General features: G+C 42.9%; 1 long non-coding RNA gene across 1 annotated transcript; it reads left to right on the top strand.

Annotated features, from left to right (window-relative positions):
* Window positions 1-349: 349 nt before the first annotated feature.
* Window positions 350-10,660, top strand: LOC146860854 (uncharacterized). Its single transcript, XR_014978883.1, has 3 exons — window positions 350-486; window positions 2,751-2,801; window positions 3,545-10,660. It is a non-coding gene; the product is annotated as an uncharacterized LOC146860854 (long non-coding RNA).
* Window positions 10,661-22,471: the final 11,811 nt, after the last annotated feature.

Genomic DNA, 22,471 nt, shown 5'->3' with positions numbered 1-22,471 from the left:
AACCACCGCCAGTCCATAATCGAGCTCCCTTGTCAACACCTCGTACGTGACATGCGAGGGAGGGAACTAGAAAGGCCTCGTCCCATCCTATAAGCCGTAGCAGTGGAATAATGGTTCCGCCCTAAACCGAGGACGTGCAGAAACGAACGCGCCGCAACTCCAGCCGAAACTCCATCCTTTCAACCCCAACCTAGCTTCCTGGCAAGCCACGCCTCTCGGCTGATGCCATAGGTAGCCGTACAGAGCGGGCGTCATCTGGGCCGTCGCTCCGCACTCTGATTGGGTATATGGCTACTTCTTATTAATGAATAGTCGGGGAGGCGTGGCGCGGGGTTGGTTGCACGACAGGCATGTGATGCGGTCAGGTTTCTGTTTCTGGGACAAGAAGTGAGACAAGTTCAAGGCTGGGATGGACCTGATTGAACACTTTGAAATTGCCAACGTCTGAAAAGGAGCCTGCGAAAAAGAGGTTACCAGCATCTGTAGGTAAGTGAGCTAAATATGAAAAGCACGGGGCCTTCTTTGTAAGAAAAATATTTAGTACCCATCATTCTTAAACGTCGAAAACCCCTTATGGTACTAAAAAAGGACGACAGGCTTAAAATCTTAAATCCTCTTAAATGAGCATATAGAATAATATCAACAAGTTTCCGTATAGATAATGAAATTGCATTTAGAGTGTTCCCTACCCCTGACGCGTTGAATGCAAATCTCCGTATTAAAAACACGCGTGGTACAAAACCTACCCCCTCCTCCCCATGAGAGGGGAACCATGCCATCCATTAGCCGGATAACATTTTAGATACCCTGGTCTGGAAAATACACGGGAATCTACAACTACACAATTTTTCACTCCTATGATCTCCGACATTGTTTTCATAGTTTTGTCTCACTTTGTTAAGCATTCGCTTGTCTTTTCTGTGTTTTAATGTATGTGACAGTAAGGTTTTTGCAGGTTTGGGAGCAGTCAAAGTAGCAAAACGTACAAACCAGTGAATGTTGCAAGTATTAAGTGTATGTTTATTTGAGCTCAGTAGCGTAGTAAGGAGGCCTGGATATCGCCCCTGGTTCAAGCACGGAAAATGACCCCTTTGCTGTTTGAGTAGTAAAATACAGCAATTATCAAGATTCATTAGGGCCCCTCGGGGCCCCGGTGCCACTGCACCTGGCTACGCCCCTGTTTGCGCTTAGCGCTAGCTGCCTCATTGATGCGTGTGGTCAGGTATTCCGTATTTCTTTCTTTAATAAACCTCGTTCCTTTTTATGCTCTGAATTTTTGAACTGTCCATTTTGAATGAACGCTCCACGATACGTTGAAACTGACCTGCGGACTCGAGAGGTTTGCAGTGCGTTGGGCGGATCATTGCATGTTCTTAACACCATCCCGACATTTGCTGTACCTCAAATATCGCGCCTTAATTCTCCCGCCCCTCTTGCTGCTGTGAATGCTTCGAGTGCACTTCCTGAATGGAGTTCCCACAGCACCTCCCTTTTCAGTGTGAGGTCATTGCAAGTTTGCGACTAGTTCCAGAACGGCAATGGAAACTCACACACACATCGCACAATTTGAAATGGAGCAGGTTTACTTGTGGCTGATAGATGACCTACATACTGAGTTTGTCAGCAGAACTGTTTTATTGCCATCAGTGTGCCAGCTAATCCTTTCTAGTTTCTAATCGGGGATTGGGCATGGTTTTCGATTTTAGACTGGTACGAAGGATAATGGTGGGCGTGGTAGGTCCTGAGAGAGAATGTTGTGTGTGCGTTGAGGTGGTGAGGGGGCGAGGATGGGGGTATTGTCTGGATGGATGTCCAGCGAGGGAGGAGTGAGTCGGCACTTCTATGGTGTAGGAAGGGGCCTGGCATGACTGGTGGCATTTCGTGAGGATGAAGATTAGGCACGGATTGATGGGCAAAGTACTGTGTAGGAATTTCGGAGGGGGTCATTAGTTTCAGCGTGGGGAATGCTGGGCTTGCCTTGACAGTAATGGCTAGCGGGGCTGCGGTTGGGTTTACAGTGCAATGATCTTCAATGGGCGTGCGAGAGCTCCGGTCGGAGTCCCTGCGGTATCTAGGCATTGATTGCCCGGAGTATACACTGCATGACTTGCCTGAATGATTGCGCGTGAACGCCCATGTAAGAGTACGTGCGAATTGTTTGCTTAGGAACTCTTGTGTTGCAACGGTGCCATGGACCCCAATGCAAGCACGAACCCCCACCTGCCAGGACCGCTGGTTTGGTACTAAACTCTTTAATCTCACGCCCCTGCTGCACCAAAGATAGGGAACCCAGACACGAGGACGGATGGGGGTTGTGTGTGGTTTTATTTGCCTGGGGTGGTGCTTCGTGTAACGTATGAGGCGACAGTTCGATTTTTTAGGGGCTACTACGCATGGATTTTTTGGGGGGGCTATGGAGTGTATAAGTAGAGTGAAACTGATAGAGGTGTCGTAGCAGCAAAGTGGGTGATTTTCAGTTGGAGATGGACGAGGCCTTATCCCTGTTGATAGTCGTGTGCCTGCTGCGTTGGCAGGGACCTGCAGATTTCTTTTTGTGGGCTTTGGAGTTTGTATTGGGTTTAACTGTAGTGTGCTTTAGATGAGTACTGATGCACCCCAAAATTCTGTCGTAAATATAAAACAAATGAGTTCATGCCCCCAGTTGTATTGAAATCTTCTGTGCATAGTGTGATTGTATTGAAGACACAGACATGGTATAGTTTCATTCACACTTCTCTCTTGTGTTTCAGATGGATCTCGTCCACTGGCCGTAGTGTCCTCTGTCCTATCTCCAGGAGCAGGTGAGCCACTGCCTAATGCACATTGCGTTGTGTCTGACATTCCACTGTGCGTGTGACAGCGGCTAACCTGCTTTTCGGATCTCACTGGAACCGCCATCGCAAGTCTCCAGGAGAACCAACAGTAGAAAGTATTTTTTAAATATCACGTCACTGTTGCAGCATGATGACTCTGTAAAGCAAAACTATTGTAACAATCCAATTGGACTGGAATTAGTAAAAATGAAACTAAACGAAAATGCAGCCTAGCTAAATCATGCTCTTAGTGCAGGTGGCGTACGTGCGCTGTGATTTTGATGCAGTGGAATGAGGAAGCTAGAACAGGAGAACCAGCATGACCAGGTTACCAGGAACTTGTTATTCAGCCTGTAGGTGTGTCCAGCGTGGGAGTCTTAGGATTGCAGATACGTGGTTTGACCTGGGTGCAGCTGTTCCCGCTCTTGCTTCTTATTCCGAGAAAGGTCTGCCCTGATGGTAGAGTGCAGATGCGTTGGATGTCTGTAGGGCGTCCTGGCACACTGAAAGACTGTGATTTAAATTTATAGATGTTTTTTCTTATCTTCGATTAATTGTCTCAATAAATTGCATTGATGGCTTTGTGGATTTTATCCATGGTTTTAGAATAAATCCCCGTTCTAACTCTGGTCACTGAAGTCGCATGTTGAGGTTTCTATTATAGCAACTTACCTGCTGCATCGTCCATGGTTTGAATCGTACTTTTGACCAAAGCTTTTTTTCCTGGACAGGGAGAGAAAAGCAGCCTAAAGATTGGCAAGTAAAAGGGGGATACATTTGACTCCTTCTTTAATGAGCAGGAACTGGGAATTATTTAACCTGCTGGTTTGGATTGGGCTTCCATGCAGAGAAAACAGTAAAAAGAAATTGGCAGATGGGAACCGCAGATTTTGTCTCAATGTGGAGTCTCTCGTTGGAAGAGGGAGTCCGTATCCAGCTTTGGCTTGCGGCTGACTTCATCACTAAGCCTCTCAGTGTTAATGGTCCTTCAAGAAAAGTACTGATGTCCATTCAAATTAGCCCTGGTGTGGTCTGAGATGACATTCAAGCTTTTTTAATTCTACTTTTTATACAAAGTGTTTTTATTACATGTGGCACTGTACTTTGTTGACTTGGCAAGCTGTCTGTAGGCGAGAGTACTTTGGGAGGATACCTCGTTGTTGAATCCTTCGGGGGAGATAGTGGCCCTCTGTGGCATTAGCTGTTGTGTCTTAGTTTTAAGGTATTAGCGGTAACATTTATTTATTTTTGAAGCATCACTGATCACAAGTCCAACTACTGACACGAGTCATTTTTAAGCCAGCACTGTTTCTGCAAACTTGCTGGAGTCTCTTAGCAAATAAATACCTTTTTGTAAGATCCAGCTCACACTTAGTGTTCCTTGTTAGAGGTTATCAATTGCGTTCAAAGCAGATATTGAGGACCTGTTGGCTTCTTAGATTATATTTGAAGTTAGTGGGCATATATGTACTAGTTTTGGGAGCTGTGAAAAGTGGCCCTGATGGTTGTTCTGACCTATTACAATAGAGAATTGGTCCAAACGAAAAATGTAGACTTTGAAACATCTATTGCACCCAAATAAACACATGTTCAAAAGATGTTTTGAGAAATTCAATTCCGCGATTTGTTATATTTGTTATAACACAATCAATTTGTACATCATACTTGTAAAGAACAGGTGCTCCGAAATAAGTGAAGAAAGGCACGTGCTCAAAAAAGTGCTCGTGAAAGGGTGGGGATGAGCGTAAATGTGCAATTAATTACAATTTTACAATACATGGAAATAAAACCCGTCTAACAATTTTCATAAATTGTGGAATTGAATTTGTCAAAAACTATTTTGAATGTGTTTATTTTAGGTGCTATAGATGTTTCGAAGTCTACTTTTTCCGTTTGGACCATTACTCTTTTGTAACTTATCTGACAGGTCCCGCAGATTACTGGGTTTCCCCTTTGTTGTGTAGTGGTTGTCCTGACATGGCGCAAGCCAGTGTCGGAGATAACCTACGAAATACTATATGTTGCATCAAAGGCAGAAAGTAAACTATTTCTGAATTTTCAGCCAGTTCTTTCCAAAAACCTCAAGCCCTTGAGGGTTGGAACATTATGGGAACCATAGGTCCTGTTTGTTAAAAGTATTTACCAGACAGTGCAAGTCACAAACTGACTTTGATGTTTTAGTAATGATATTCTCAACACCCAACTTAGTGCTACTTCTTTTATAAACCTCAGAAAGATGAAAGCCTGAGTTGACCTATCTGGAATTTAGAACCTGTCACTTCAGTTTGCACATAGGTCTAGCAGAGTGAGTACAGAAGCACATGAGCAATCTTGCCTGCCCTCTTTTAACAAAGCAGCGTTGTTATCCCTCTGTCTTAAGAAACTGCAGTAGTCTTCTCATGTCGAAATTGTATCTCGATTTATATATAAAAAAAAGTGTCAGTCTTTTTACTACAGCTTTCAAAAAGGGAAGCGAAAAGACCCCTTGTCATTGAACAGCAGAGAGCAGTCACAAGGAGTCTTTCTTTGTATCTGAAACGGTGCGGCGGGGTGGGGGGTATATGGGTGCAGGGAGACTTGGTCTTGCCAATCTATTGAATGCGATTGCACTGATGGCATTGGAAACGTCACAGCCAGTCAGGAGGAGAGGCAAAGCACCAAGGCAGCAGTGGATGGATGAAATCCGTGTTCATCCAGGCCGGGGAAGTGGGACTAGGCCATAGTGTTTGCTTCTGAAATGCATCAAGTGCACGGGGGCGTTAAAGAGTTGTGGTATATAGTTTCCAAGGCTGCTGAAATCCCTTGTATAATTGTGCCTCGCTTGGTAGCCCTTGTCCCCAGGAGGCATTCGGTGTGGTTAAATAAAGTGGTGTTGGTTCGATACTTTGGCCTAGAGCCAGATAGCCAGATAGGGCACTGTCTTGCAGTTGATTTACCCCCAATAAGTCTTGCAGCTGCTTTCCAACCACGTCTTGGATGATCTTTGCCTAGAAGGCAAGTTGCAGAATGTGTCCCATATCAGCCGGTAAAAGGGTCTCGGAATGGTTTCGCCACCAAAAACATGACTCATACTTGTTTCAGATCAGGAGGCAGTTGACCTTCTGTGAAGGATTAGTTACAGATTGCAGCATTGCAAGGGCGCAAGTACTTCTGTCCGAATATATACATGGATAGGGAGGAGAATCTGCCCGTTGCCTAAGTAAGCTAAGGAGGTGGTAGGTTTGACTTCAGGTGTACCCTGGCCAGATATTTGCCAGCTTCAGCTCACATGTTGGATTTTGATATAATATATAATGTGCCATAGGTCTTATGAACGTTTGAGGCCAAGCTACTCTAGATTTTTAAGGCATTTGAACATTTTAAAAATTTGAGATGCACTGCTGTCTACCCCTACAATCATATATGGGAGCAGTGTTCACTTGTCTTTTAAACTGCAAAAAAGGTAATTGGAAAACCACCTGTAGTGCTGTTTCTGTGAATGTTCTTATTTGTAGCTGATGGGCAAGTTTGATGAAGACAGGTTATTTGTGATGCAGTGAGATTTCTGATTGAAGTAAGGCAGGATGTGATGAAGTAATTCACCGACCACGAGATTGGTCTGCTTTTAAAACTTCAGATGTAGATCCAGAGCAGGTATTCTGTCTACTAAAATTCTGTGGGTATAACTATATGATTGGACGGGAAAACAGGCCTCTGCTAGGAAGTCCGAGATATGAGGCCACTTAGTTCTCATTCAGCCAGAGAGGTTGAAATCACACACAGAGCTATTGTTAGCCATAGGGGAACTCGGCTGAGAGACCTATAGATTGGAGCAATTATGAGGGACGATTTCTAGCTCAAGGAACATAACATCTGGTAGTCGAGTTCAAAGGAAGTGAGTGAGGCATTGTGTTCTCACACCACTCACTGTTTGGTGTAGTAATCGTAGACCGCCCTTTATCATTTTCTATCCATGGGGATGATGTTAAATACATCGGGAGCCAGATGACTTGTACCTATGAAGCTTTCAGAGATCCACCTTATAATGATAGCCGGCCGGTGCAAGTAGTGACAACTCTTTAATCACCGCTGCATGCAGCAACCACTTCATGCTGTGCAGTCCTCCCACGTACATGTATTCTCTTTTGCCTGTAAGTTTATTATTTCTGTGTATTAGGTAGTAACCAGTGTAGCTTGGACCCGGAAGTTATGAATATTGTTCAATATGGTAATATTGTATTCTAATTTGAGTAAAATCTTTTAAATTAGAATTGCCACTTTGATTTACAGAAAGCATCAAATGCGGGGGACATAATAATTCTGTGTTGCATTGCAGCTAGTTCAGCAGGGAGTGTCAGTGATGGCTTAGCTGAATGTGGAAATGGGTGCATTAAAGTCATTTTTGAAGCACACCTTCAGGTTTGGATCAATCTTGTCAAAGATAAAAATACTATTACTGCTTCTAATGGTGTCTTAGTGAGTGACTCTCAATGGTCGCGTAGGAGAGACCAGTGGTGTTTGTTGCAAAAATGCCCAAATGTATGTATGAATGAATGTAAAGCCTTCACCATATGTCAACACATGGATTACTTGTCTCTTAATCTCCAAAAGGCTTCATCTTCCAGAGACATACCTTACCCTACCTTCCTGTGGTTGCACCTTCTGTTTGATGGAACCTCATATATGAGGCAGGGACGATTTCCCAGGTGTGTACTAAAACCATAATACGTGTTTCAGATTACTGATAGCAGACTACAAATCTAAGTCTGTGGTTCCTACAGCCTTATGTCCATGTGGCGTAACGGCCAGAGCTGCCGACTATGGAACCAGGTTCGAGTCTTGACGTCGGCTCAACATCCTTTGATTCTGGGCAAATCACTTAATCTCTGTGTGCCTATCAAAAATTATGTATGTAAAGCACCTCAGTACCTTCCTTCGATTCGAGTTCTATGTAAAAAAACTGCAAAAAAAAGTGAAAAAAAGTACCTCACTGAGCCGTATGAAATAAGGACAGTGGGAGTTATCACTGAAGGGAGGTAAGACACCCACACTCTTTCATCCCAGTTTTTACGATCATCACCCATGAGATGAGCTGTGTGTGACAACCAACAACTTGTCAGTAACTTACAGAAAGAGAGGACACATGTTTTAAGTGTATATCCCAAAAATTTGAGTTGCAGTACAGAACCAGGACATTTTAAAGACCGAATTTAAATAGTGGAGTTTCCTATTTGAAAAAAGCATTTTACGCAGCATCCAGTCCGTCTCCATTGTGTATAATGTTAGACATCTGAGAATTTATTGTATGTCAATAAGTTGGCTTGTGCTTGGGGTTTGTTTGCCCAGGACTGAGTGTCTTTTTCTCCTACATTGTATGGTCACCTGATCCTGGTTATTCTTGGGTGGGTGGTTTGCTTTTTCTGTGCCTCTCAGATTTGTTCCCTGACTGACCTTGACTATTGCTTTGGTTGTGCTGGAATTTCTTTGGTTTAATGCGCTGGGCAGGACTGCTCACCACATTGGGTGTCCGTTCAGGTTTTCCATCTTTACCTGGGTTACAGTCTCCGATGTTTTTGCGTCCCTGTTTTCCTCATGGCTGTCTTCACTTCTGTGTACTGAGGGTAAGCCTGGCTCTCCCAACACCTTTGGTACCTGCATTGGTCTGGGGTTGTCCCATCTTTGCCAGAGGGTTTGGTGTGTCGGCCTTTGGATCTAGAGATTTAGGGTGTTTTGGCACTACTGCTTACACTTCTGACAGTCTCATGGTCATTTATTCTAACAAGCTCTACTTCTTACTCTTTTCAGGGCTACCTTTTTGATTTTTGAGTCAATGGATTTAGGCTCTTTTCAATTGTGCCTCTGCTCTCGTTCCCGAAATCACGTGAGAATTTGGTGCTCCCTACTTAGTTGATTTTATGTCTGGGGTCAGGTGCAAACTGAAACCATAAACAGAACAGATTATCCCACACGACCTGTATTCCTTCTATAGTGGCTCAAAGTGCTTTATGGTCTGACCAAAAACAAATTCTAACAATTTATGACTGAAACTTTAACATCATTTTTATTTACTTTTTATTTTTCATGAATGCATATTTCGATACTTTCACATCACATATCCACAATATTGTTTACAATAATTAAAACCTTCTAGTCTTTACTTTTTTCCTTCATGTATCAAAGACATTTTTACAAAGCTCAAAGCCATATTTGTGTATTTTCCATAAAAACCTTTTGCAATGTACCGTGTTATTGTCTCCCCATTCATCAGTCCACTCACTCATTCCCAGAACACATCCTCTGGCATACACCACTCATACCAATCCCAGCCATACACCAAGGATTACAAAGGGAAAGGATCTTTTGTTTCAGCTGTTGTGGGTTGGAATCACTCCTGCTCTTGTTCCCTCGAGGCCTCACTCGCTGATGCCAGGGTCTTGGTCATGGCTGCCCTGATGGTGCGGTGATGTGTTTGGTATGTTATGGTGTGTTGACACCTAATTGTGGCTGGTTTGATTTCATAGTGTAGTGTCAGTTTCGGATGTGCTCTAGGGCTGTCCTCTTTTTCATTTGGAAGCTTGGGTAGATCCCCACCCTTAATGAATAGAACAAGAAAGTAATGAGGAGTAGGTAATGGATAATACCGCTTGCAATTTAGGCATTAACAACTGTGAGGGACGTGAAACAGGGTGTCCTATGGCTTGAGGACATGCAAAAAGACAAATATGTAACATCAAAAACCCAGAGTTAGAAGTTGTTTATGTCAGACATTCTGCTTTAGAACTGCACAAGTCCTCTTTCCTTTCTTCCTTCCCTCTAGCCTGCTTTCCCCACCACTATTTATGTTGTTGTTCATGAACTCACATAGTTCATATCTTAACACCTTATTACCATGCATTGATATTTTGTGTCTGTATGTCTTGTATAGATCTAAAACTCAATAAAATCCTTAAAACACAAAAAAAGAACTGCATACGTACATTTTAACTGGGATTGATGAGGTAGTTTTGATGCACACAGTCTCCTCTGATGATAAAACTGCATGATTTTGTTGTTAAAAACCAATTAGCGTATAGTCAGATTTAATTGGGGCCAAAACCAAATTTTAAACGTGTGCAAGTCAGATGTAGCACTAGATGTCTAGAGTTTGATACTAGAAATGCTTTTACTTTCCTAACAAGAAATTATTTCTTTTATGAAATTAGACATAAAAACTGTAAGTAACCTAGTACCATTTTAACGAATGTTTTGATTAATGTTAATACAAAAGACCCCAATCCTCTCTTTTCGTTTCTTAACGTGTTGTCTGGTAGGGAGGGATAATTCTGTTATAGAGATAGGATATGCTTTACATAAAGATCAGTACAAGAATGTTTCTTTGTTTATATTTTACTGTTGCAAACTATTCTTACTGTTCCATAATGTAGAGGTGTTCCATTTTACATCAACCAAAGGAGGTGTTTGGGGAACAGTGGCACACGGCCCAGCCATAGAAGGAGAAGGATTCTCAATAGAGAATAAAGAGCGTAAAGCTTCATGACCTGCATTCGGGCCCCAGTATACTCTCCCCAAGTGTCTTGTTTAACGCTGTAAATTGTATCAATATATTGCCTCTTATTTTGTACCTTCAGGTTAAGGAACAGTTGACTGGATTTGACATGCTGTTCTGGTCGGGAGTCTGTGCAACCTTTGAAATATGATAGTGAGTGGAACCTGGAAATGGACATGAAATAAATGCAAAATAAGAGAAGTTCCAGAAATTTGAGTTACTAGTTTTTCGACAATCAAATTTGTGTCTTGTTGCAGTTTCTTTTGACGTTCATGTGTCTCTGTATTGTATTCGCTTCAATAAATCCAGTACTGCATATAAATTACTTCATTCTTTACTGAATTGTGTAGACGCTCCATCTCAGCTTCCAAGTCTACTCTATAAATACAGGTAGCTACATTCTAAGAATGACTTCACCAATGACTTTGAATGAAGACACAAAGTCCCATCAAAATGTACTGCCATCCCCTGCCTTTTCACCTAACATGATACTTTTTAAAGGTGATGTCACAATAGGTCTCAAAGTCATCAAACAAAGGTACATTTTGGAATTCCTGTTGAGTGTTAGCGATGCAGGACTGGATAAAAAGAACAGCACTTTCCACCTGGAATTAAGACACTTGCAGTTCAGGCAAGCAAAAGGGGTATTGCCTTGGCAGGTGGGGGATGGGTGTTTGGAAGTTCATTGGGTTGTCAAATAGACATAAAACATTCCATGCCCCAGTCTACAATTTATCTATATTCTGCTATGCTCTGATGGCTTGGCATTGGAAACACTCCAGCACGGTACTCTTCTTTGCAGCCCAGATTCATTCATTGGATTTGATACTTGTGTTGGGTATGCATGGAGAAGACCAGAACCCGGCGAAAGCTGTATATGCCCGCCCCACCCAGCTTTTGGATCTTTAAAATGCATGTCACACCAGATAATCCTATTGTTATTAGAAATGTGCTGTCCCTGTACTGGGGACATGGTGCGGTCGAGGATCCGTGACGTGCTTATGGTCCAATCGCTGTTTGCAGTTGTAGGTGTGCCCTTGATTACAGTAGCTGCATGGGTTGGAAGTGGCAGCTGTTGCTGGGTGAATCATGAGTGACTATGTACGTGCCCTGGCACACTGCCTTATTCACCTTCCCTGCATTGTGTCTGTACGGGGGAAAGAGTGGCAGAACTGTAAGTAACCTGCACCATTTCCATGGCCGCACACAAGCACGTTCCTCTGTGTGCCCTGGTGGGGGAAACAGAGGACTCCTCCCCCGCCCCCATTGAATAGTGAGGTGGATAGCTAGCCCTACAAGAGGATTTAAGAAGAGCATGTTTAGGTCTGGTGTGGAAGTGCAGCGGTCTCCTTACCTAATGCGATCAACGTAAAAGAGATTTCAGGAGTACTCCTGAGAGATTGGTTTCCCTCACTTAATTCGCCAAAAGAGTGAGGTTTTCTGCTGAACTCCAGCTTGGATAAGAAGATAAAAAAAAAAATGTATTTTATTATTAGATGGGTTGGTTATTCAGCGCTGTTTACACACGTTTTATTGCACACGTTGCCCAGCTGTTTTATCATTCTGCCTCCAGACCATGTTTCTTTTCTGTTGGAAAGTTTCAAAACGAGCTGCGCTTAGCACAGTCTATTTCAAATGTATGATTTATTGCTGTAGCAGCGCTCATCATCTCTAATAAGGCCCTTAAACGACCAAATCTTGTGGTGTTTCAAACAAGACCAGCAAGGTGAGTTAGCCGCACTAGCGGGCATATTTACAAGCCCCTTGCGCCACCAGAGCGTCACTTTTTTTGACGCTCTGGTGACGCAGTGTGCTCTCCCATATTTACAAGGCCATGCAAAATTGGCTTGTATATATGGCCCCCCTTTCACACATTACTCTGCATGAAAGGGGCGTTCCATGGGTATTGCGGTTAGTGTTCCCACTCAACACCCCTGGATTCTGACGCATTCCCAGATTTACAAGGTTTTGTAAACCTGCGAATGCGTCAAATTCTAGCACCTCCCCAGGGAGGCATAAAAGTGGCGCTACGAGGAGAAATACCTTTATTTCTCCTTGTTGTTTTTTCCCTCTTTTTAAATGTTCTGCATCTGCAGCACACATAGGAGGAAAACACCATCAATGATTGTTTTGTGCAGGAAGGTGTCTCTTCCTGTTCAAAAACGATCATCTTTGCAACGCAGGCACCCTTGCACCATGGTGAAAGGGTGCATATATTGACGCTAGGCAGCTAGTTGTGCACCAGCACAGAGGAAAGTACAGGGATGCATTGTATTGCTGTAAGTACAACGCATCCCTGCACTTCACTAATGACTCTGCTCAGTGCTGCAAGATGGCTTGCACTGCTGCGCTGCATCATTTTCTAGTAAATGTACCCCAAGCTTTCTTTACAGGGCATTAAATGATACTGGGCACGTATCTATACGTACCGAGTCTCTCTCCTGAAGAGAGTAGGGTGAGATATAACAAGACAATTATGATTAATCGCAGTGCTTCAAATTTGAAAATAATTAAAAGTTTTGAGGAAGACCCCGAAGAGTATTTTATGATAGGATGGGGCAGAAAGATGGCGCAGGTGAGGAGTATAAGAACCATGCCCTACAAAATAGAGAGGGAGACAGCAATAACGTAAGCAACAATAATGCTCATGTGAATTATTGCTTTTATTATGCTTGGCTTCCACAGGAAGCCTATATCGTTTATACCAGATTATAAATCTCCTAACTCACTTCTATAACATAGTAACAGTTGATAACAAAACGTTTTGTCGACTGTTGATCTCATAAAGTCCTATCGGTGCAAACAAAAAGAGATAATGGACGGAGCGCTGAAACGTTTTAGGCACTCACCCCCAGTCACTATTAGATCTGGGTTGAATCCATCATAGTTCTTTAGCTCACTTTGCCACCCTCAGTTCAGACCCAGCCATATGCAAATCTGTATTGACCCTGTTCTTCATGGGAACAGTCCAGCCCAAACTGCCTAGCCAGGTCTTCCCTCGACTGGAAACAAGCATCCTGGGACTGATTACGAGGATCTCTCATCAGCCAGGCTAGATTGAATCCAGTGGCAAAATGAGCAAGGGACCCACGCCTTGGGTTTGGGCTGAACTGTTCCCAGGAGGAACATGGTCAAGACTGATTTGCATATGACTGGGCCCAAACGGGTAGCATAGTCAGCAGAAGAACGTTGGATTAAACCAAGAAGTTTTAGCACTCCATCCATCATCTTGTTGTGTTTGCTATTAAGGCCTGTCAGGCCAGGTTACAGGGCTGTCAGCGGAATACTGCTTGTCTGTTTTGGCAAAAAAGCACGGCTGCATGAGGGGTAAAGGCAGGGAAGCGGGTGGAGGTTGCTTAAGGAGTGTAGGTAAGTTTATATATACACAAATTTTATATACATGATTTGTGAGCGGGAGGAGAGGCCATGTTATGTATGGCTGCCTCACTCCCCTTATAGATGGGTAAAAAAAATCAAAACCCTTTGGTGAAAAAAATCTTCGTAATTCGCTGTTAAATATCTATAATTATGTGAGTGTGTGTGTGTGTGTATATATATATATACATACATATATCAAGGCCCTTCTGAGGCCGAAACGCGTCATGGCGGTGCACGACACACTTTTGGATTAAATATATATTCACTGATTCGACTGGGTCTGCTTCGTCCTTTCTGCAAGCTTGAATGGTGTGACGAAGTTCCTGCATATATATATATACACACACACTCTCTAGCCTGACTGCAATCTCATGAGGGACAGGTATGGATGTGAAAAAGGAAACTTATAAAGGTATGATGTCTGAAAATTATTGCTTTGTTCTGAAGGATATGTAGCACTGTCCTTCATGCTTTTATTCCTCATATACTAGTTCCTATTTTAAAAATACTTCTCTGTCTCCATTTGAGCCAACATGTGGTTTATTGTTTGTGCAGGGCCATCCCTCAAGAAGCATTTACAAAGCTGCTTTGATGGCATGAGTAGGTGGTAGTGTGTGTGACGTTCGTGTTTATCTGCAGTAGGAATTTTCTCTTGATTATAGTTTATCAACTTTTCGGCAAGACTGCTGTACTTTAAATGTGATTGAACATTGACTGGTCAGAATTGCAGCTATGCCTTAAATTGGACAGTGGAAATGCTTTCAGCGAAGCTTGCAATGAAACACTGGACACATCCCAGCAGGGCTGACAGAAAGCTAGACCTCAGCAGAACTGCTGGCTGCCTAATGAGGCAGTAGCTCCACTTAGGAAGACAGCCATATTTTACTCGGGAGGTGTAGGCACTGTAGCATTGCATGGTTGTTATGAATTTAATTGGTGAGAATTAGCACTTCTCCTAATGCGTGCCACGTGTCGCAAGACAACATAAGAATTTCTCGGCTTGACTGCTATGTGTCAGAATGTCTCAGCAGACTTCACATAATCTTAATGAACAGTAAAGGAACATCAGCAGGATTACTGTTGCTGCACTTTTATTGGAATGTGCTTGTACTCAGGCCTTCTCTGGTACACTTTTGACCTGGTATGAAAGATAATGCCTTGCTCTACCAAAGGCAGCATTAGTGCACCGTTTCCCACAGAACTGCTACAGCACAAAGATCAACAGAGCAAACTTCATTCCAAATAAAAAAAAAACAGCAGCAGTGCAAACCACTGTCAAACACAGAACAGAGGCAGGAAAGACATAAGCAGTGAAAGCTTATGTGACTCACACAGATCAGTGGCACTACAGGAGACAGCAGTGCCTCATTCAGACGTGCAAGGTACGGTACAGACAGTTTCAGAATCCGTAATTCATAAAATAATGCCCCTTTCTTTTGTTTTACGCAAGCCTTTATAGTATATGGTACCAGAATTCACAAACTGATGTGTAGTTGAGCTACCATGCCTGCCATTAGGTATCTTGAAATCTCTGTAAAGTGTAGTAAACTTCTTAAAACAAGACGACACGCGAAGTCTTGAGGAAAGGTTTAGTTAGAAACGCCTCGTCCAAACACCCCAACAGCTGCAAATGCCGCCCTCGGAATCCCTTGACCATATGCCTCCTAGCATTCTATATGTTGCGTCCCTGGTCAAGGTAATATCAACTCTTCCAAACGCCCCAACAGCTGCAACTGCCACCCTTGGAATCCCTTGACCATATGCCTCATATCATTCTATATGTTGCGCCACTGGTCAAGATAATAGCAACAGCGTGCAAGACACCACACATCTTCCACTTAAACACATAATAGAACTCTTATTTATATAGTGCAGCTAATCACGCTGGGGGGGGTGTCTCTAGACGCTGTTCCTAAGCATGCGGAGATTACGTGATTTACCTAAAATCACAGGCTGTTGAGCCGACACCAAGACTAGAACCTAGATCCCCTGTGGCAAAGTCGGCAGCTCTTGCTGTTAAACACACCCTGTCCTTACAACAAATACTTTGTACACTTAATTCCAAAATATACAATGAAATACATATATACATTAGACATTTCTACCATAAGGGTATGATACAGTCAATGCAATTAAGCAATAAAATATTTTCTTCTCTTTTACAAAACATAATTTTCAAGTTTTTTTGAAACGTCTCTAAACAAAACCTTTTAAATATTTAGGTGCATTACGAACCTGACATGACCCCCTAAACTGCATTTCCCTCCCCCTTTTTTTCCTGAGATGCTGTTTCCTCATCATTTTCCTCCTTAAGTAGCACCTCTTTCTTACCAAGTAAGGGAGCAAGTCTGTTTAAATTCCCAAATCGTCCATCCTGAGTTTTAATGCTTTTTTAAAACAACTTAACCACCTTTAGTGGTGCAGAGAACTTTCAAAATGGCATAGCTGTTGGTGTTCGAAATATGACCCGATCACCACTCTCCACCTTTGTTTCACACACTGTATTCCTTTCATCATTATTTTTTTCTATCTTTTCCTCGACCCACTACCACCTTATTTTTTTTAATGTGTGTTAACAGTTTTCACAAAAAATAGAAAGTATAAAGCAAAGAATAAACAAACAGTGAGTTCAGAGTGGCTGAGTCTTTAAGGTACAAAACCAGAAGACCAAGTAGTGAGGAGGGGCAAAAGTGGACTGCAGAGGTATGGGTCAGGACGACCCAATGGTGGCACCATATTCAAACTGAGCAAACAGGGCAGGACAAGACGTGTATTCACATCACCATAGCATGGTACTCTTAACACCAGAAAAGGTGACCTTTCATGGCACGACAGCCAGTGGTCATGGCTAGTCCCCCCTTATGATATAACTGGGAGAGCCTAATCCCCACTCCGTTACTGAGACCCCTGAGAAGGATCTCGCAGACTATCAAATGCTTCCAACACTTCTGTCCACAATGGGGCTCTACGGATGCCCCGTGCTTCTTCAGGTCGCAGTGCCTGGTCCTCTGCTGTCGTCCTGTCCCATACCGTAGATGGTGAACGACCAAAATATAGAATCCAAAATATAGACAGGACAGAATATCGATTCTAAAATATAGATAGGACAGAATATCGAATTATCGAAATATAGATGGGTCAGAATATCGAAATTGGGGTATGAAATATCGATTTCCATAATATAGAATTAAAAAAGATAGAATTCCATCGTATCGAATTTTAAAATATAGATTACCATAATATCGAATTAAAAAATATAGATATCTATAATATCATTTTTTTTAGTGTTATATATGTTAGTATATGTGTTAAAATTATGTATTATTTTTGTAATGTATGTTTAATTTTTTTAAACTAATGAATGTTATGTAATTTAATTTTTGCGTAATTTAATTCAGTAGCGGATTGTGGGTTTATAGGGGAATAGGGTGGGAATTAATTTAATTATGGTTAATTAAATATTAATTATATTTATGTTTTGATAATTGATTGATAATTAATTGGTAATTATTTTATATTAATCGATTAATTGATAATTATGTTATTTGTATTTTTTATTATTAGGAGCGGGTTGTGGGTTTATAGGAAATGGGTGGAAAGTAATTTAGTTGTAATAAAGTAAATATTTTTTATTTTATTTATGTGTATTGATAATTATTAATTGGTAATTAATTTGTATTAATTGCTAAATAATTTTTATTAATTGATTAATTGATAATGTTAATTGTATTTTTTATTATTGGGAGTGGGTTGTGGGTTTATAAGGGAATTGGGTGAGAAGTAAATTAATTGTAATAAAGTAAATATTAATTTTATTTATAATGTATTGATAATTGATAATTAATTATTAATTGGTAATTAATTTTTATTAATTGGTAATTATTTTTAATCAACTTTTTATTGGTATTGATAATGAATGTAATCTTATTTTAAAATTAAATCATTACTTTCCCTACTTTTGCACTCTCAGGAGTGGGAATAGTATTTTTTACCCTCCCGCTATCCAACTCTTTGCCTACTGTCGCACTCACTGGAGTGGGAATAGTAATTTTTACCCTCCTGCTATCCAGCGCTTTCCCTACTGTTACACTCTTTGGAGTGGGAATAGTAATTTTTACCCCTACACTGTCCAGCGTTTTCCCTACTGTTGCATTCACTGGAGTGGGAATAGTAATTTTTACCCCTACGCTATCCAACGCTTTCCCTACTGTTGCACTCACTGGAGTGGGAATAGTAATTTTTCCCTTCCCGCTATCCAACGCTTTCCCTACTGTTGCACTCTGTGGAGTGGGAATAGTAAATTTATCCTCCCGCTATCCAACGTTTTCCCTACTGTTGCACTCACTGGAGTGGGAACAGTAATTTTTACCCCTACGCTATCCAACGCTTTCCCTACTGTTGCACTCATTGGAGTGGGAATAGTAATTTTTCTCTTCCTGCTATCCAATGCTTTCTGTACTGTTGCACTCTCTGGAGTGGGAATAGTAATTTTTACCTTTCCGCTATCCAACGCTTTCCCAACTGTTGCACTCTTTGGAGTGGGAATACTAATTTTTACCCCTACGCTATCCAACGTTTTCCTTACTGTTGCACTCACTGGAGTGGGAATAGTAATTTTTACGCTCTCACTATCCAACAAAATCTCTACTTTTTTTACATTACTTTTATTATGTTTACATTTTAAGCTTTTTTATATTATATTATGTATGTTTTATTTAATTGTTTTTAATATTTAATTACTTTTATATTATTTTTAATACATTTTAAAAATTCGATATTTTAGCTAACTATATTTTAACATTCTATATTTTGGAATCGATATTTTAGTGCTTATCTGTTTGTAGATAGGGAGTCGATATTCTGTCCTTCTATATTTTGACGTCGATATTTTGGGCATTCTATATTATGTCCCTCGATATTTAGTCACTGAACCACTGAAGATTAAGCAAAACCAAAGGGGATGATGGACGGAGTGTTGAACATTGCAAGCACTCACCCCCAGTCAACTGATCTGGGTTTAATCCATCATCATTCAGCTCTCAAACAGCTCTTGTTTTCTTGGAGCAGGGAGGATGACTCGGTTGTGGCTGCGCAACATTGTTTGTCTTCAGTTTTTCATTGGCTGGCGAATGCACAGCTGAAATGCAATGAAGGAAAATCTGAAGTACTTCTGTATGGCTCCTTCTCGTCGGATTTCAGAGATTGGCTTTGGCCACCCGGTTTTCCTCAACCAACTACAAGTATAGGCGCAGTAAAAAATCTTGGCGTCTGGCTTGACGAAAACCTGATTTTTTTCGACACAAGTGAAGAAGTTGGCCGGTACCTGCTTTGGCACTCTGAAAACGCTGAGGAAGTTTCTTCCTCTTCTGCCAGGTAGTAACAAAGAAACTGTGGTCTGTGTCCTCATTTTATCCCGTTTGGACTATGCCAACGCCCTCCTGGTTGGCAGCCCGGGTTTTCTTGTCAAGAAACTGCAAGTTGTCCAAAACTCGGCGGCCAGGCTTCTTTTGGGTCTGCAATCAAGGTTTAGTGTTCGCACACACCTGCTTTCCTTGCATTGGCTCCCAGTCGAATCTCGTCTGAAATTCAAAATGTTATCCATCGCCCATCGGGCCCTCTACGGCCTTGGCCCTATTTATTTGCAGAAGAGGTTTGCCTTTTACATACCAGGGAGACAGCTGCGCTCGTCTGCTCAGCTGCTGGTACAGACCCCTAGGTTTAATCGCCAAATTCCTTTGTATATAAAGCTGGCCTGGCCTGGAACTAGCTGCCCTTGGCTCTTCGGGGCACCCAGGACCATCTGTTTAAGAAAAAACTAAAAACGCTGCTTTTTTAGTTTTTGATTGGTGTGCATTTCTTTTTCTTTCCTGAAGCAAGCGCCGAGACACTTTTGAGTATCCGTGCGCTGTACAAATTAAATATAACATAACATGATTCTTTAGCTCAGTCCGCCACCCCAGTTCAGACATGGCCATATGCAAATCAGTCTGACCCTGTGCCTCATGGGAACTCTTGGTGGGATCAGTTGACTGGGGGTGAGTGCTTGCAATGTTCAACACTCCGTCCATCATCCCCTTTGGTTTTGCTTTGTTCGCCTTAAGTTGGCAGGGTATGCCCAGACATGGGTCTCTTGCTCATTTTGCCACTGGATTCAAACCGGCCTGGCTGATGACGGCTGATTAGCCAGAAACCGGTCCCAGGATGCTTGTTTCCGGTCCAGGGAAGACATGGCTGGACTGTTCCCATGAGGCACAGGGTCAGACTGATTTGCATATGGCCATGTCTGAAACTGGGGTGGCGGAGTGAGCTAAAGAATGATAATGGATTAAACCCAGATCAGTTGACTGGGGGTGAGTGCTTGCAATGTTCAACACTCCGTCCATCATCCCCTTTGGTTTTGCTTTGTTTGCCTTAAGTTGGCAGGGTATGCCCAGACATGGGTCCCTTGCTCATTTTGCCACTGGATTCAAGCTATCCTGGCTGATTAGCCAGAAACCGGTCCCAGAATGCTTGTTTCCGGTCCAGGGAAGACATGGCTTGGCAGTTCGGGCTGGACTGTTCCCATGAGGCACAGGGTCAGGCTGATTTGCATATGGCCATGTCTGAACTGGGATGGCTGAGTGAGCTAAAGAATGATGATGATGGATTAAACCCAGATCAGTTGACTGGAGGTGAGTGCTTGCAATGTTCAACACTCCGTCCATCATCCCCTTTGGTTTTGCTATACTGTAGATTCCCACCTGGCCAGCGCTGGCCCAGTGGCTGCATTCCTTGTCAAAGCAATGAGCTTCTTAACTACTATAAAAGCCAGATCCAGAAATATATTACCCTCTTTTTTGGGCCCAGGGCGTGGAAATAGGCCTAGCAGGCAAAAATCTGACATAGAGGGAAAATTCTGTTGCGATGTCTCATTTACCCTCTCTATCACTGCCATTCTATGATGTACCCTCTCTAGCCCTCGCTATGATGTACCAGCACATCGCGACAGGACCAGGTCATGGGGATGAAATAAGCGTTCTTATAAACCCAGCATGGACAGCACCGAGGTGTGCCCCCATAAATAGTCATCAGCTTCTTTGGGATGAGGTAAGTCTGATACAAATAATTACATTGGATCACCTTAAAATCGGGCACTCCAGGAGTCCTTCTGCAGAGAGGCTAACATCCAAGCCCAACCCATATCTGCTAAGACCCTACCCAGCATGGTTTCCCACAGCATAGCGCAGTCAAGGATTTCCAAACCAGCCCATTGAGAGCTCCACATAACCACTGAATCAAATAGCGGTGCCTGCCCAATATTAACAGCAGTTGCAAGACCAGATGTGGCTGAGCTGCTCCTCCACCCCAGAAATCTCCAAAGGCCCTAACTAGGACCTCATAGACAAGAAACTGCCTGGCAGGCAGGCAGGCCTCGTGTCAACTAAGAAATCGAACAGTGTCAGTGTGTTGGCTTCATAACAGTCACCCACAACAACAAAGCCACCCTCTGACCAGTGCGTCAACTGGGCCGCAGAGAAAAGCGTGAGGAGGTCACCATGGGGGGAGTCCTACCAAGGGTAACGAGGGGGCATAGAGGGGACAGTCTCAGTCCGGGACGCATAATGCCTCCAACATCGATCGAGTTATCACGAAGAGCATAGAGACTTGAGTAGAAGGAATAATCCCTGTCTCCGACATGTGGTACCCTCCACACATCTAGATCCCAGCATGTATCCCAAGCCCGGAATACCTTTGCCACTGAGCTAAAGCCCTCGGTAAAGGAGGGGTAGAACAATCCAAAGAAGTGTATGTGACAGTTACAATCCCCCCAATAATCAGTGCAAGATTGGACAGGGAGCCCAGCTGAGCAAACAAGCGGGTGAAAAACGCTAGTTGGTCCTCACTGGGGGCATAGATACTGCCCAGGGTTAGTCTCCCAACCAGCCACCCCTCCACCAGAACATATCTACCATCTCTATCAACACGCGACTTCAAAGCCTCAAAGGGTATGCCTGCCTTATTGCAGGTCAAGGCACCTCTGGAATAGGCTAAATAACCAGTGACCCCTCCACTGCCACCAAAGGCAGAGCGCTTCATCAGTAGGGAGATGTGTCTCTTGTAATAGAGCTAGTTGTACAGACCGACGTTTCAGAAACGCGTGTTTTGTGGCGTTGTGCAGCTGTACCCACACCTCCTATATTTCAGGTCAGTCATTTCAGCTCCGTATTAATCATGGGTCCAGTAATGTAGTGTGGGCAAACCGAAAACAACCCACCAGGAGCCAACCCCTCCACCTTCAAGATAGACATCAATCCCAGTCTAAAAACCCACAGAACAATAAGAAAACCCCCCCAAAACTCCCCTGGGCGAACTGACAACGTTCATCTGTCCAAAATCGGACGGAACAAGGTGGAGAAACAAACACCATGAGCGCATCGCACACCAAGCAATGGCCATGGGTCCGTGTGGGGAGGTGAGCAAAATCACTCATATGCCAGATGCCAGTAAGCACTCCTCCAGAATTCCCTAACCCAGGGTGAACTGACAATGGTCATCCGTCCAAACTCAAACAGAACAAAGTGGAGAAACAGAAACCACAAGCGCATCGTATACCAAGCAATGGCCATGCGCCAGTGTGGGGGGTGAGCAAAACCAGTCCTCCACCAGCTGCCAGCAAGCACTCCCACAGGGCACCACCTCATACACGCAAACCAAACCTTATAAGTGATTATCAATGCGTTGGGGTTTGACAGGTAGGAACAAATGCAAGTATCCA

Source organism: Triturus cristatus, chromosome 3_1 (genome assembly GCF_964204655.1).
Source record: "Triturus cristatus chromosome 3_1, aTriCri1.1, whole genome shotgun sequence".
Lineage (NCBI taxonomy): Eukaryota > Metazoa > Chordata > Amphibia > Caudata > Salamandridae > Triturus > Triturus cristatus.
This window is presented reverse-complemented; position numbering and strand designations above follow the sequence as displayed.